Raw genomic sequence first — 13,510 nt, 5'->3', positions numbered from 1 at the left:
CTAGTGACAGTTTGCAATGTCTCCCAGTGTATTCGCCATACCCCAGTGTTCGCAGTGACTTCCATCCTGTCCCTAGTAGCTCCAGGGTCCTTGTGCCTCAGTTTCCGTTGTTTACCTTTGTGCGCAAATATGCAGCCCCTCGGCATCTGGTCCTGCGCAGAGGACCAGGCGCTAATTGCCCCCAATACACCTGTGCTGAGAGCTCACGCGCTGCACGCTCCTGGCACAATTACCGTCGCTTTACCGAAAGCTCCCAATCGCTCCTTGTGGCGGTCACGTGATCTTAAGCCGCGCCACGCTTTCCAGCGACATAAACCTCTTAAAGGGCTGGGAGGCGCCAAGAGGTTAACCATGCCCCAGCCAATCCCTGGGAAGGTGTGTCCAGAAGGTGGCTTAGGAAGTGATACATGTGCAGGTGGTCTAAACAGACTGTTCTTTCTTTGGCAGGGAGGGTTCCAAAGCCTCTGGGGCTGTTGCGCAACCCCCACCGCCGAAGGCAGCCTGTGGACTGTGTAGCTGTTCTGTGAGGTCTCATCTGTGGTCTTCAGAGGAGCTGGTTGTGGCACTTCACCATAAGAGATCTACCTCACTGGGCCGTGTCCAGAGGAAGCTGAAAAGTGTTCAGCTGTCCTGGGGGCTTGTGAGCCCTGACCCTGAATTGTGGTTCCTGGTGACTGTGTGCTTTAGGAAAAGTAAGGGCCAGAGGAAGCTATGGACTGAGACAGAAGTTCTGAAAAGGGTCTCAGAGTACTGACCATTGTCCCGTGTCCCTGGTGAAACCTGTGTATGCAAGCCTTGAGAAGAGAGTCCTCCTGACTTTAAAAGCAGTTTGGAGTATCCCACGCTCTCACTTCTTTCCTGTTTAAAGTTTTTCGAGCAATACATTTCAAAAAGACATTCCCTAGACTTAGAGTTGCCACCTCATCCCTTTAAACCCAAACACATATGAATTACACAGGTTCTGTGGCTAATTGAATGCAGGTAAGGCACTAAGTAAGTTTAACTACCACCTTAATCAGCCACAGAACCTGTGTAATTAATATGTGTTCGGGTTTAAAGGGATGAGGCGGCAACCCTCCCTAGACTCAGTTATTGGAGCTGGTGTGTATGGGCTGGTGGTTGTGGTGGTGGGCAGCCTCTGTAACATTTGGGGAGAACCAGCTATCATCAGCGGTCCCTATGGGGGTAGCTCTACATTAGCATCCCACTGCTGAAGGAGACTCCTGTACTCCTACTATATCCCCCGTAAGCCCTGCACCCCAGTGACGCCCAACAGGAGCATCAAAAAAAAAGAAAAAAAAAAGAGAGAGAGACACATGGACAGTATTCCAGGTTATTTATTTAATGCTGAATTTTGGGCTCCCCTGTAAATCCAATATTTGAGCAGGGTCTACCTGACGTAAAAAAAAAAAAAAAACAAGAGGGAACCTACAAGACATTTGACATCAGTTAATGTCAGAGTATAATGCTGTGCTGGCATCGCATTTATCAGACACTTTCTTCGTAACGCCTTCCAATTCCATCTTCCAGGATCCCTGGTCACAGAAACCTTTCGAGGCACAACCACGCATAGATGCTTCCCTACTTCCCCCAGCTGAAATATCCAAGAATAAAAACTGATGAAAAAACATAAAGGGGGAAGCAACAACCACCTTTAACCACTTTGCTCTAGAAGATTTACCCCCCCCCTTCATGAACAGGCCGTTTTTTTTTTGCGATACTGCACTGCGTTATTTTAACTGACAGTTGCACGGTCGTGCAACGCTGTACCCAAATAAAATTGATGTCCTTTTTTTCCCCTTTTGGTTGTATTTGATCACCTCTGAGTTTTTTTTTTTTTGCGCTATAAACAAAAACAAAACCTACAATTTTGAAAGAAAAAAGTATATATTTGACTGGGCCATTCTAACACATGGATATGATTTGATATAAACCATTCCATTGTAGCTCTGGCTGTATGTTTCGGGTCGTTGTCCTGCTGGAAGGTGAACCTCCGGCCCAGTCTCAAGTCTTTTGCAGATTCTAACAGGTTTTCTTCTAAGATTGCCCTGTATTTGGCTCCATCCATCTTCCCATCAACTCTGACCAGCTTCCCTGTCCCTGCTGAACAAAAGCATCCCCACAACATGATGCTGCCACCACCATGTTTCACGGTGGGGATGGTGTGTTCAGGGTGATGTGCAGTGTTAGTTTTCCGCCACAAAGAACAGCTGTATTTATACTGAGAATAAATTACACACAGGTGGATTCTTAACTATTAGGTGACTTATAAAGGCAATTGGTTCCACTAGATTTTAGTTGGAGGTATCAGGGTAAAGGGCTGAATACAAATGCATGCCACACTTTTCAGTTATTTATTTGTAAAAAAAATTTGACCACCATTTACCATTTACGTTTTTGGTTGTAACGTGACAAAATGTGGAAAATTTCAAGGGGTATGAACACTTTTTTAAGGCACTGCAAGTAAAGAGAGGAAGTCTGGGACCACATGTCCTGCCATGGAGAAGATATAGCTGATTCAGACCAGAAGCAAGGGTTATTAGGCAAGTGTTCCTATGTTAATAGTTTAACCACTTGCCGCCATATAGCAGAATGACGGCGGCAAAGTGGTTGTGTTATCCTGTTCGGACGCCATATGACATGTTTAGGATAACAGAGCCGGCAAGCATGTTTAGGATAACAGAGCGGGGGGGGGGGGGGGCAGCATGGCGATCGAAGGTGCTGTGTGTCAGCCTGACACACGGCAACTTAGATCGTGGTATGAAGCCTCTGACAGAGGCTTCTTACCATGTGATCAGCTGTGACTAATCCCAGCTGATCATCGCATGAACCAGGAAGTGCCGGTAAACGGCTCTCTTCGGTTCACGCTGACAGGGAGAGCCAATCGGTAACTCTCCCTGTCAGAGGGGGGGGGTCTGTGCTGATAATTAGCACATTGATTATCAGCACAGCCCCCATCAAAAGGTGCCCATCAGCTGCCAATCAGTGCCCAACACCTGCCAGCCTGTCCCTATAATAAACGGATGTCAGCGCCAATCAGTGCCCACAACAGTTCCCAAAAAAAGTGCCAATCAGTGCCCCATCAGAAATGCCTGTCAGTGCCCCATCAAAGTGCCAATCAGTGCTACTCAGTTATGCCTGTCAGTAGCTCCTCATCAGTGCTGCCTATGCAGTGCCACCTATCAGTGCCCATCAGTGCCACCTATCAGTGCCATCAGTGCCACCTGTCAGTACAGCCAGTGCCGCTTATCAGTGCCCATCAGTTTTTTTTAATTGTCAGTGTTTTTTCGTTTATTGCGCAACAATTAAAAACTGCAGAGGTGATCAAATACCACCAAAAGAAATCTCTATTTGTGGGAAGAAAATGATAAAAATGTAGTTTAGGTACAGTGTGACATGACCGCGCAATTGTCATTCAAAGTGCGAAAGCTGAAAATTGTCCTAGGCAGGAAGGGTGGAAAGTGCCCGGTATTGAAGTGGTTAATATTGTTGACCATAGCTTACATACATTATATACACCGATAAGCCGAACCATGACCATTATGACCACTGACAGGTAAAGTGAATAACATTGAGTAAGTCATTACAATGGCATCTGAAAGTGGGTAGGCAGAAAGTGAACATGTTGTCCCTAAAGTGGACGTGTTGAACATAGAAAAAAAGTGAGGCTGCAGATGGGCACTGATGAGGATACAGATGGGCACAGTGAGGCTGCAGATGGGCACAGTGAGGCTGCATTGTTGGCACAGTGAGGCTGCAGATGGGCACTGATGATACAGATGGGCACAGTGAGGCTGCATTGTTGGCACAGTGAGGCTGCATTGTTGGCACAGTGAGGCTGCAGATGGGCACTGATGATGATACAAATGGGCACAGTGAGGCTGCCTTGCTGGCACAGTGAGGCTGCAGATGGGCACAGTGAGGCTGTATTGATGGCTCAGTGAGCTGGATTGATGGGCACAGATAGGCTGAATGGATGGGCACTGACGAGGCTGCATTGTTGGCACACTGAGGCTGCGGATAGGCACAGTGAGGCTGCATTGTTGGCACTGATGAGGCTGCAAATGGGCACAGTGAGGCTACATTGTTGGCACTGATGATGCTGCAGATGGGCACAGTGAGGCTGCATTGATGGGCACTGACAAGGCTGCAGATGGGCACAGTGAGGCTGCAGATGGGCACAGTGAGGCTGCATTGTTGGCACTGATGAGGCTGCAAATGGGCACAGTGAGCTGCATTGTTTGCACTGATGAGGCTGCAGATGGGCACAGTGAGGCTGCATTGTTGGCACAGTTTGGCTGCATTGATGGGCACAGTAAAGGTTGCATTGATGGGCACAGTGAGGCTGCATTGATGGGCACAGTGAGGCTGCATTGATCTCTTGTATCATGTCTGCAGTCTTTGACCATATCCTGCATCATGTTGCAGTCTCTAAACCATCTCTTGCACCACATCCAGCCCTTCCCCACACGCTGGTGAGTGTGTTCCTCATTCGGCCGCAGTGCAGCAGGGGTATTGGCGCCCCCCCCATGCTGCAGGAGGTTTTTTGTAAACCCCAATGCCGTCAGCTCCTTTTTGCTCCATGGATCTTCTGTGAAACTGTAAGCTGTTGATTTCTTTTTTACCCTCCTCATATCCCTTCCTGTCTGACAACAGGATTGTTCTTTTACATGCATTACAGAATAAACTAGTACTAATCATGTTTAACTGCTGTGAGACTGTGTTTACTCCTCAACCCACTGAGCGCTGGTCCGTTTGTTTTGTTGTACACTGTTTAGCCATACTCTCCAGCGATGGCTGCCATTCAGCTGCACTGGGTTCAGATCCCATGTCATTAACCATGCCCTTTCCTCCCCATCCACAGATGGCCATGTTTTAGCGCTGGTGTTACTTGTTGTATGTCTGTAGTCTCTGACCATCTCCTGTATCATGTCCGCAGTCTCTGACCATCTCCTGTATCATGTCCCCAGTCTCTGACCATCTCTTGTATCATGTCCGCAGTCTCTGACCATCTCTTGTATCATGTCCGCAGTCTCTGACCATCTCTTGTATCATTTCCGCAGTCTCTGACCATCTCTTGTATCATGTCCGCAGTCTCTGACCATCTCTTGTATCATGTCCAAAGTCTCTGACCATCTCTTGTATCATGTCCAAAGTCATTGACCATCTCTTGTATCATGTCTGCAGTCTCTGACCATCTCTTGTATAATGTCCACAGTCTCTGACCCTCTCCTGTATCATGTCTGCAGTCTCTGACCATCTCTTGTATCATGTCCACAGTCTCTGACCATCTCTTGTATCATGTCTGCAGTCTCTGACCATCTCTTGTATCATGTCCACAGTCTCTGACCATCTCTTGTATCATGTCCGCAGTCTCTGACCATCTCTTCTATCATGTCTGCAGTCTCTGACCATCTCTTGTATCATGTCCCCAGTCTCTGACCATCTCTTGTATCATGTCCATAGTCTCTGACCATCTCTTGTATCATGTCCACAGTCACTGACCACCTCTTGTATCATGTCTGCAGTCTCTGACCATCTCTTCTATCATGTCCACAGTCTCTGACCATCTCTTGTACCATGTCTGCAGTCTCTGACCATCTCTCGTATCATGTCTGCAGTCTCTGACCATCTCTTGTATCAAGTATGCAGTCTCTGACCATCTCTTGTATCATGTTTGCAGTCTCTGACCATCTGTTGTATCATGTCCACAGTCTCTGATAATCTCTTGTATTATGTCCACAGTCTCTGACCATCTCTTGTATCATGTCCACAGTCTCCGACCATCTCTTGTATCATGTCTGCAGTCTCTGACCAGCTCTTGTATCATGTCTGCAGTCTCTGACCATCTCTTGTATCATGTCCACAGTCTCTGACCATCTCTTGTATCATGTCTGCAGTCTCTGACCATCTCTTGTATCATGTCTGCAGTCTCTGACCATCTCTTGTATCATGTTTGCAGTCTCTGACCATCTCTTGCATCATGTCTGCAGTGTCTGAGGGAGTCTGGAGCGGAGTGAGAGTACCGCCGGGATGGGAAGGAGTCAGACGTGTGTGGACTGTGGAGAGGAGACTATAGGATAAAACCAGTGCCACCAAGCTGAAGGCGACTGATTCCTGCACGGTGCACCTGAGAGGTCAGTGACAGCGTTGCCAGGCCAGTCTGAGGGGAGGGGGGGTCACTGATGTAAGGGGGGAGTGAATACAATAATGTAGGGGGCACTGATATAAAGGATTCCCCCTTATATCAGTAACCCCACCTCCTTACCTTAGTGTATTCTTCCTGGTCACCAGAGTCCCCCCCCCCCACATTCCTGGGGTCCCCCCTTGATGATTGCTCCACTTTGACCACTTTCAGTCTCTGACCATCTCTTGTATCATGTCCGCAGTCTCTGACCATCTCTTGTATCATGTCCAAAGTCTCTGACCATCTCTTGTATCATGTCCAAAGTCATTGACCATCTCTTGTATCATGTCTGCAGTCTCTGACCATCTCTTCTATCATGTCTGCAGTCTCTGACCATCTCTTGTATCATGTCCCCAGTCTCTGACCATCTCTTGTATCATGTCCACAGTCTCTGACCATCTCTTGTATCATGTCCACAGTCTCTGACCATCTCTTGTATCATGTCCGCAGTCTCTGACCATCTCTTCTATCATGTCTGCAGTCTCTGACCATCTCTTGTATCATGTCCCCAGTCTCTGACCATCTCTTGTATCATGTCCACAGTCTCTGACCATCTCTTGTATCATGTCCACAGTCACTGACCACCTCTTGTATCATGTCTGCAGTCTCTGACCATCTCTTCTATCATGTCCACAGTCTCTGACCATCTCTTGTACCATGTCTGCAGTCTCTGACCATCTCTCGTATCATGTCTGCAGTCTCTGACCATCTCTCGTATCACGTCCACAGTCTCTGACCATCTCTTGTATCAAGTATGCAGTCTCTGACCATCTCTTGTATCATGTTTGCAGTCTCTGACCATCTGTTGTATCATGTCCACAGTCTCTGATCATCTCTTGTATTATGTCCACAGTCTCTGACCATCTCTTGTATCATGTCCACAGTCTCCGACCATCTCTTATATCATGTCTGCAGTCTCTGACCAGCTCTTGTATCATGTCTGCAGTCTCTGACCATCTCTTGTATCATGTCCACAGTCTCTGACCATCTCTTGTATCATGTCTGCAGTCTCTGACCATCTCTTGTATGATGTCTGCAGTCTCTGACCATCTCTTGTATCATGTTTGCAGTCTCTGACCATCTCTTGCATCATGTCTGCAGTGTCTGAGGGAGTCTGGAGCGGAGTGAGAGTACCGCCGGGATGGGAAGGAGTCAGACGTGTGTGGACTGTGGAGAGGAGACTATAGGATAAAACCAGTGCCACCAAGCTGAAGGCGACTGATTCCTGCACGGTGCACCTGAGAGGTCAGTGACAGCGTTGCCAGGCCAGTCTGAGGGGAGGGGGGGGTCACTGATGTAAGGGGGGAGTGAATACAATAATGTAGGGGGCACTGATATAAAGGATTCCCCCTTATATCAGTAACCCCACCTCCTTACCTTAGTGTATTCTTCCTGGTCACCAGAGTCCCCCCCCCCCCACATTCCTGGGGTCCCCCCTTGATGATTGCTCCACTTTGACCACTTTTAACTGAAATTTGCTTATATATATATATATATATATATATATATATATATATATATATATATATTAATATTAAAATGCATGGTTTTCCCTTTTATGAACAAGAAAATAATGACGTTATGCTGTTGGGCTTCTATAAAAATACTATGGGGCTGGTGTGAAATTTTTTCCAGGACTGGTTTTTATTGCCAGTCCGGCCCTGATTGCTAGATGACTGGGTTGGAGCAACAAATGCAGCTCTTGTGGGATGTTCCCGGTCTGCAGTGGTCAGGACCGACCAAATGTTGTCCAAGGAAGGAACTGGGAACAGGGTCATTGGTAGCCAAGGCTCATGTGAAGTGAAGGCTGGGCTGTGTAGTCCAATCCAATAGAAGACCTATGGTAGCTCATATTGCTAAAGAAGTTAATGCTGGTTTCAATAGAAAGGTGTCAGAATGTGTATGGGGCTTCATAGCCACAGACAGGTCAGTTTGTCCATGCTGACACCTGTCCACAGCTAAAAGTGCCTACAATGGGCACATGATCATAAGAACTGGACCATGAAGCAATGGAACAAGATGACCTGGTCTGATGAATTCAAGAATGCTTTGAGGAACACAAGTTCGAAGTGTAAACTTGGCCTCCAAATTCTTCAGATCTCAATTCAATCAAGCATCTGTGGGATGTGCTGGAAAAACAAGTCCAGTCCATGGAGGTTCTACCTAGCAAATTACAGGACTTAAAGGTTCTGTGACTGATGATTTGGTACTATATTGCCAAAATTATTGGGACGCCTGCATTTACACGCACATTAACTTTAATGGCATCCCAGTGTCAGTCCGTAGGGTTCATAATGGGTTGGCCTACCCTTTGCAGTTTCAACTCTTCTGGGAAGGCTGTCCACAAGGTTTAGGTGTGTTTCTATGAGAGGCTTTGACCATTCTTCCAGAAGCGCATTTGTGAAGTCAGACACTGATGTTGGATGAAAAAGGCCTGGCTCGCAGTCCCTGATCTAATTCATCCCAAAGGTGTTCTATTGGGTTGAGGTCAGGACTCTGGGCGGGCCAGTCAAGTTCCTCCACCCCAAACTCGCTCATCCGTGTCTTTATGGACCGTGTTTTGTGCACTGGTGCGCAGTCATTTTGGAACAGGAAGGGGCCGTCCACAAAACTGTTCCCACAAAGTAGTGAGCATGAAATTGTCCAAAATGTCTTGAGATACCGATGTCTTAAGAGTTCCCTTCATTGGAACTAAGGGGCCAAGCCCAACCCCTGAAAAAAACCCCACACCATAACCCCCCCTCCACCAAACTTTACACTTGGCACAATGCAGTCAGGCAAGTACCGTTCTCCTGGCAACCGCCAAAGCCAGACACGTTCATCTGATTGAGAAGCGTGATTCGTCACTCCAGAGAACACGTTGTCTGTGGAATATTTAGTAGCAAGGAAATTTCACAGATTGGACTTATTGCACAGGTGGCAACCTATCATCGTACCACACTTGAATTCACTGAGCTCCTGAGAGCGACCCATTCTTTCACAAATGTTTGTAGAAGCAGTCTGTATGCCTAGGTGCGCGATTTTATACACCTGTGGCCATGGAGGTGATTAGAACACCTGAATCCAATTATTTGGAGGGGTGCCCCAATACTTTTGGCAATATAGTGTATATATATATATATATACACAGTATATATCCTTTTGTTGCTATCTTACATGCAGTATACCAGTGGTCACCTTGCTGTATATTAGGAGGTGATCCTGTTCATTGAAGAGCCAGGTTAGGCATCTGATGGCCCTCAAGTAGTTAGAGGTCCAGTTCCATGGCAGATTAGAAGCTAATAGAGACTAAGACACAGAGTAGATAGGCTGATTCTGAGTTACAGTTACATCATTTATGTTGGTGAGAAGCTGCATTCCAGGCTGGTTGGAGGATCTCCTCATCATCGCTGTTCTTGTTCTTGCCACATCATGATTATCCTTATGGACCCCTGCAACTGTACTTTTCTGCAACATTATCTGGAGATATCTCCATAAATAACTATATATACACCTGGCTAAATGTGCACTTCCACTTAGCGAAGGTTCTTGTTCCCTTTTTTACCTACAGGTTTAACCTAATGTCCTGTTTGGGGAGGGCCATTTGTCATAACCCCCCAGAAGAGGCCTACAAGAGAAAGGGAAGGGAGAAGAGGAAAGGGAGAAAGGATAGTAAGAAGCAGAAAGAGGGGGGGGTAAAGAAAATGGAGAAGGAGAGGGAAAGGGTCAGGCAATAGGGGGAGGAGAGAAAAAGAAAAGGGGGCACACAGAGAGAGGAGAAAAAGAAGAGATAGAGAAGAGATGGAAGAAGAAGAGACGGAGGGAGAGAGGTGGGCATAGGGAGAAAAGGGGATGAGAAGGGAAGAAAGGGAAAGGGGGTCAAAGGAGAAAGAGAGAAGAGAAGGGTTAGGGAAAGGAGAGAAAAAGAAAGGGAAATAAACAGTGGGAGGAGGAGATGGAGAGAGAAAGTGGGGATTGAAAGAAGGTGTGAGAAGGGGGGGAAGGGGGTGATGGGATGGGAGGAGAAAAAAGAGAGACAGAGAAAATGGGAGGTGGAGAGAGGGAGGGGACAAAGGGGGAGGAGAGAGAGAGAAAAATAGGGGGGGGGGGGGACAAATGTAAAGTCAGGAGAAGGAAAAAAAATAAGGGAGGGAGACAGAAAGAGAGAGAGAGAGGAGAAAAATAAAAGATATACAGAGAGAAAGAGGGAACAAATGATAAAGGAAAGAGAAAGAGCGAATGAGAAACAGATAGAGAGGTGGTACAACCTAAACTCACATCTGGAAGGAAAGCAAAAACCACAAGATAATAGGCTTGATTAACTGAGCCACTCCTCTGATCTGTTCAGCTTTCTGTGTGTAATTTGAGATTGAACTACTGAGCTCTGTAAAAAGATGACAATTTTCAGCAGAGCAGCTAAGAATAGACCGGCAAAGACACGGAAAATGAACACAGAGCTTATCCTGATGGCTGTAAATGTAAGTATTAAAAATCCATATGTAATATTTCTTATTGACCTGCCTTAACAAAAATTGGAAAAATTTAAATTGATTTTTACCTGACAATTCTACAAGGTATAACGCGCACTTATTCTCATCCCCTGTGCAGGACACGTTCTCAGTGGCTTTACAGTCCAAGCCTTCATTGGGGGCACAGAATGGGCAGGTTTTACCGTTCTCATTGTAATGCAAAGATGGCACTAGAATGGAAGAAAAAAAACATGAAAGAATAAGTAAAACGCAATCACTGAAATCTCATATAGGCTTTTATATGTTAAAGGCGTTGTAAACCCTCGTGTTTTTTCACCTTAATGCATCCTATGTGGAGCCCTTTTGGTCCGTTTCAAGTCCGAAAATTCAGCCCAAAATTCGGGCTGAAATTGGACCTGAAACGATGAACCAGGATGCATCAGACCCCCTGCTGTGAGCCGCATCGGCCTACAGTGTGAACAAAGCCTCGCTCTACTAATTGTGAGTTTATGTGTTGCTGTTTGATCAGTAAATGACTCAACTTGCTGCACTTAGATGCGCCCTCTGGTGGTCATTTACTATCTTACAGATATCCTTCTGTCTGCCGAAGGAGCTGCTTTGAGGACAAGCAAGCTAGTCTGCTACCCCCCCATGGACGTATGAACTGTGCACCAAGCTTTTATGATTATCAATGCTATTGCTTGTTTGCTCCATAATTCTTTTTACTTAAAAAAAAAAAAAAAAACTGTCATGAAAGAAATATGTAGGGTGCCATTGTTAACTTCTCCATCTCAAAATACTAGTTTTATTGCTATTCAACTAAGAGTCGAGCAATGGCAGCCCCATATTTTCTTAGATGTTCCTGTACCAGTAAGAGATGTAGGGGCAAATACTACATAATACACTCCACACACCAGTCATACTCTGGGTAGGTGATGTCAATGCAGCTGTATACTTACAAACAGGAGCGGGTGGTGTGCAGTAGTCCGATTCACAGCAGGTGGCGCTGAATCTCTCTTTTCTGATTTGGAGATCAAATGCTCCAGATTTTCCACAGATACTCTTTTCTCCACAAGCTCGGGTTAAAATAAGTCATTGGATTCGGTTCTGTAAAAAACATATGCAAAGAAAAGTTTTTTTGTTTTTTTTTTTACTTTTAGAAGGTCTTTAACCCTTTCACGCCTAAACCTATTTCTGACATTTGTTGCTTACAAGTTAAAATCCATAGATAGATAGATAGATAGATAGATAGATAGATAGATAGATAGATAGATAGATAGATAGATAGATAGATAAATATATAAAAAAAATTGAGAACATGCTCTCAATATTTTGCTGGATAGAATTCATCCAGCAAAAGTCCGATGGAGCGTACACACGGTCGCATTTTCTGACGAAAAACTCTCATCGGTCTTTTGCGGGTCGAAATTCCGATCGTGTGTATGCGGCAATAGTGGGGAAATCTCTTGCTTATATGCAGTATAGAGACCAGAGTGACACCACTCTAATTTAGGGCATTACTCTCTACTGACTAATAAGTCATTTGCCCTCAACCTTGGTTTTCTGTCATTTAGCGGGGGGGGGGGGGGGGGGGGGGTTGGGGGGCAGGGGCGCACTGCTTCCACACAGAGACAAAAGTACCTCCCGCTATATATCTGACTCAGTAGGGGGTGTGCCAGACTTCTGTAGAGAGACCACTGCTTCCACACAGAGAGCAAGGGGTCCTTCTCTGTTGCATGCTGGCAGGAGATACAGTGCCTTGAAAAAGTATTCATACCCCTTGAAATTTTCCACATTTTGTCATGTTGCAACGAAAAACATAAATGTCATTTATTGGGATTTTATGTGATAGACCAACACAAAGTGGCACATAATTGTGAAGAGGAAGGAAAATGATAAATGGTTTTCAACATTTTTTACAAATATTTGAAAGTGTGGCGTGCATTTGTATTCAGCCCCCTTTACTCTGATATCCCTAACTAAAATCTAGTGGAACCAATTGCCTTAGGAAGTCACCTAATTAGGAAATCGAGTCCACCTGTGTGTAATTTAATCTCAGTATAAATACAGCTGTTCTGTGAAGTCCTCAGAGGTTTTTTAGAGATTCTTAGTGAACAAACAGCATCATGAAGGCCAAGGAACACACCAGACAGGTCAGGGATAAAGTTGTGGAGAAGTTTAAAGCAGGGTTAGGTTATAAAAAAATCTCCCAAGCTTTGAACATCTCACGGAGCTCTGGTCAATCCATCATCGGAAAATGGAAAGAGTATGGCACAACTGCAAACCTACCAAGACATGGCCGTCCACCTAAACTGACAGGCCGGGCAAGGAGAGCATTCATCAGAGAAGAGCCAAGAGGTTCATGGTAACTCTGGAGGAGCTCCAGAGATCTACAGCTCAGGTGGGAGAATCTGTCCACAGGACAACTATTAGTCGTGTGCTCCACAAATCTGCCCTTTATGGAAGAGTGACAAGAAGAAAGACATTGGTGAAAGAAAGACATAAGAAGTCCAGTTTGCAGTTTGCTATAAGCAATGTGGGGGACACAGCAAACATGTGGAAGAAGGTGCTCTGGTCAGATGAGACCAAAATTGAACTTTTTGGCCTAAAAACAAAACGCTATGTGTGGGGGAAAACTAACACTGCACATCACCCTGAACAAAGCATTGACACCGTGAAACATGGTGGTGGCAGCATCATGTTGTGGGGATGCTTTTGTTCAGCAGGGACAGGGAAGCTGGTCAGAGTTGATGGGAAGATGGATGGAGCCAAATACAGGGCAATCTTATGCCGCGTACACACGGTCGGACTTTCCGGCGGACCAGAGTGTGCCGGACAATCCGCCCGTGTGTAGGCGCCAGCGGACCAAGATTTG

This window comes from Aquarana catesbeiana, linkage group LG10 (genome assembly GCF_042186555.1).
Source record: "Aquarana catesbeiana isolate 2022-GZ linkage group LG10, ASM4218655v1, whole genome shotgun sequence".
In the NCBI taxonomy this organism is placed as follows: Eukaryota; Metazoa; Chordata; class Amphibia; order Anura; family Ranidae; genus Aquarana; species Aquarana catesbeiana.
The sequence above is the reverse complement of the archived record's forward strand: the minus strand, read 5'-3'. Positions refer to the sequence as shown.